This window comes from Pinus tabuliformis, chromosome 3_1 (assembly GCF_031772625.1).
Source record: "Pinus tabuliformis cultivar Carrire ecotype Pingquan chromosome 3_1, CPIR1, whole genome shotgun sequence".
Taxonomy (NCBI): Eukaryota; Viridiplantae; Streptophyta; class Pinopsida; order Pinales; family Pinaceae; genus Pinus; species Pinus tabuliformis.
In genome coordinates this window covers 175,725,253-175,728,596 of record NC_142301.1, presented here as the reverse complement: position 1 = coordinate 175,728,596, position 3,344 = coordinate 175,725,253, and the positions used below count along the sequence as shown (strand labels likewise).

At 35.7% G+C, this 3,344-nt stretch overlaps 1 long non-coding RNA gene across 1 annotated transcript; it reads right to left on the bottom strand.

Annotated features, from left to right (window-relative positions):
• Window positions 1-614: 614 nt before the first annotated feature.
• Window positions 615-1,308, bottom strand: LOC149186375 (uncharacterized). The gene is made up of 2 exons (XR_016256130.1): window positions 1,161-1,308; window positions 615-1,066 (listed from the first exon to the last, which is right to left on the bottom strand). It is a non-coding gene; the product is annotated as an uncharacterized LOC149186375 (long non-coding RNA).
• Between the last annotated feature and the right edge of the window lie 2,036 nt (window positions 1,309-3,344).

Genomic DNA, 3,344 nt, shown 5'->3' with positions numbered 1-3,344 from the left:
ATGTTTTTAAATTTTTAAAATTGTGATGAAAAAAGTGATAATTTAAACCACAAAACATATACACAATTTTCAATTTCAATATTTTAAATTAATTTTTTTTTTTTTTTTTTAAATCACAATTCTAATTAAAATGATAGCTATCCGATTACATAAAGTGAATTGACTAAAACAGGTTTTGAGTGCACATTCCTTTTCGTGTCTCTGGGCAATGTTGTATTTTTATACCTTTCAAACTCACAATCTTTACTTTTCAAACTTACCATCTTTTTCTTCTCTCATGAGTTAAGAAGTATCATTAAATTTCTATAAATATAATATCTATTTATTTATTTTTTTCCTTATCCAGTGAATGGAACCTGAATAATAGAGAAGAGTTGCTTTTATCCTCCTACCCTAGTTAAGTTTCCTTTACCCTAAAGGGCAAAAGGGCATTTGAAAGTTAAAAATAAGATGAGCAGACAAATAATTGCCTTATTTCATCTGATAAGAATATTTGGAAGGAAAAGAATGGAATAAAATCTTGCAAGTCATTTGAGAGAAGAATAAAACCGCCATTAATTTGATCGTACTGTGTTTATGCATATCAAGACAAAACAAGGACCTGTGCATTGAGATAAGGTAACAACGTTCCATGTAACTCCATTATTCATTGCTCTGCTTTCTGCCTCCATCCGTTCAATCCCTCGAAATTCTAAACAGAAGGCAAGCAAGCGTCCACGATCATGCTGGTTTTCTATAAAATCAACACACAGAATCAACTGAACTGCAGCAAAATGTACAATGTCTGTAGAAACTTAGAAGCTTAGAAGCTGAATTTTTACACACAGTCTTCTTTTATTGAATTTTACTGAAGCAGCAGCTTAGAAGCATTGACAATAATATTGATGATCCATAAAATTCCTCCTGCAGGCACCGCTCCGGAACCCACGGTATTGCAGGCAACGCTGAACACAACCAGATTGATCAGGACATCCATAATCCAATAATTTCCTCCCCATCATATTCATATAATTATTGTGTGCTGCAGCATCGCCCAGACTATCAGCTGCCTCACCTCTCAGATTGACTACATACATATGCATAGCTTTGTATTAATGCTTATGACTAATCATTTCATTTTGATTTCAAAACTATTTTATCATAAACAGACAAATACATACCAGACAATCCTGAGGACATGAGCAATAACAACAGCAAGAGAATGGCTAGAGAAGACTGCTGCATTTGCATTTTCAGCATTTTCTCTTCCCCCTCGAAGTTTCAGACAATCCCAACTGAAGAAACCCTACCCTTCACAAATCCTATGAGACAAACTGACTCCACTGTGACTAAGGATCCATATCCAGATATATAGAGAAATTTACAAGAATATTATATTATATCATCTTTTTTTACAGTCCAGAACGTTCTCCCATTTCCCCGTTACTTGCATTCTGACAATTATTTTATTATTATGATATTGTGAATTTCAGAGTGCGTTCACATGGATGAAATTCCCTGCATTCAATGAAACTCAATCCCCAAATTCCTTCTGGGAGGAATAAACTCAATTAATTTGGAAATGGTTATAGTTAATAATATATAAAACATATTTAAGGACCATGTGTGCCCTATTCACGAAGCAACAGGTATCTTAATGAGCGAGATATGTACAAACTCACATGCAATGCATAACACACGACACAGACAATCCTCCGATAAAGTCTCGTGTGTGTGTGAGAGATTGGTCCAATCAGTTGGGCCTCGGCGTTAACCATATAACCATAACTTAATCTTTACGCTATGACCCTGAGTCATTTGGGGTTACCCCTTTTGCCATATGACCTAGACTTTGGGGCTCATTAGCGGAAAACGTGCTAATGTCAACACACCATGTGGCACCCATTGAATGGTGACATGTGTCATTTTAAAACCTATTGATTAGTCACCCAATACTATCACTTGTACCTGCTACATGACAGTCATGCGTATTGTCATGTGACCTTGTTGTGTCATTTTCTAATGTCGTAATGCTGATGTGTCAAGCTGACGAGTCATAAGTCATAATATTTTTGGGCCAAGTTATTAGCAGATTGCTGACATGACATGGCTATGAAGGAGATATGGGTTAAGCATGACACTAACATTCATGCATCTTAGAGCATCATCCATCATTCAATGGAGCATCTAATCATTGGGTTTGTTGGATCCACATGAACATGTGCAAAGTTTAATGTGTTAAACTTCATCCATGTTGGGCACCATGTAGAGTTTATTTCCCAAGAACCTAAGATCTGCACTGAGACTTGTGCGAACTTTAACAAATTTGGGGTTTTATGACCAAATCTTATATTTTTTCCCTTTTTGCCATTGCCAAATTCAAACGGCCATAACTTCTCATCTAGGAGGAGTCTAACCACACCTTGACTTATCATGGGAAAGGTCATAGAGAGGACTATCCATCCATACCATCCATAGATTTACTTGAACACCATAAATTTAACAAAAACTCAATAAAACTTCAGCCATTGTGACATCATTTGATGAGATCTTGTCAAGAGATCAAACTATCATATTGCTTCCTTTGATTCATAAATGATATTGTTGCTTTCTTAGACTTCCCCTTTAACATCAATGACACTAGTTGTCATCAATAACAACATTTTTTCTAACGCAGTTTCCATCAGCAATACAACTTTAACAACCCTATTGGTTTCTTGCGTTTGCATTCTATTAACAATTACACAAATTGTAGTGTTATTGCCAACAATTTGTGCCTCATGTTTTATGAGTGTGCATTGAATATTCATGGTCTCACATAATGTACGCTAGTCAACATGCTTATGGTTCATTGGTATCTCCCAACCAAAACCCCAAGACTATCTAGATTTTCCCCAAAAACATCTGAAGCCAAGAAGACTATCACTAATTTGTAACTTGACAAAACTAAAGATAGAGTGAGGATCACATTCCAAGAGTTAGAAGCATCACTAGTCCCATGCCAAAGTAGTTTTAATCTTGTGTTCTATAAAATCCATGGCTATTGAGCTGAAGGAACCTCCCTAACCACCATTACAACCGAATAAAACCTAACACTGAAGTATAACGTCAACATCCTTTCAAATCTTAGACACAACGGTGCCATATAATACATGTTTATCATCACCATCATGATATGCCCATAAGTGACCAATTTCTCTTATTGCGGAGAGGTGTTTTGCACTCATGAGTTCAATTTCATCCCATCCAAGGTTAGGAGAAAACCAAAACCCAAAGATTTAGCTCATTAAAATATGTAGGAACAACTATTAAATCTCAAAGTAAACTTGGTTTTAGCAGAAAAATAAACCAACGAAACACCAAAA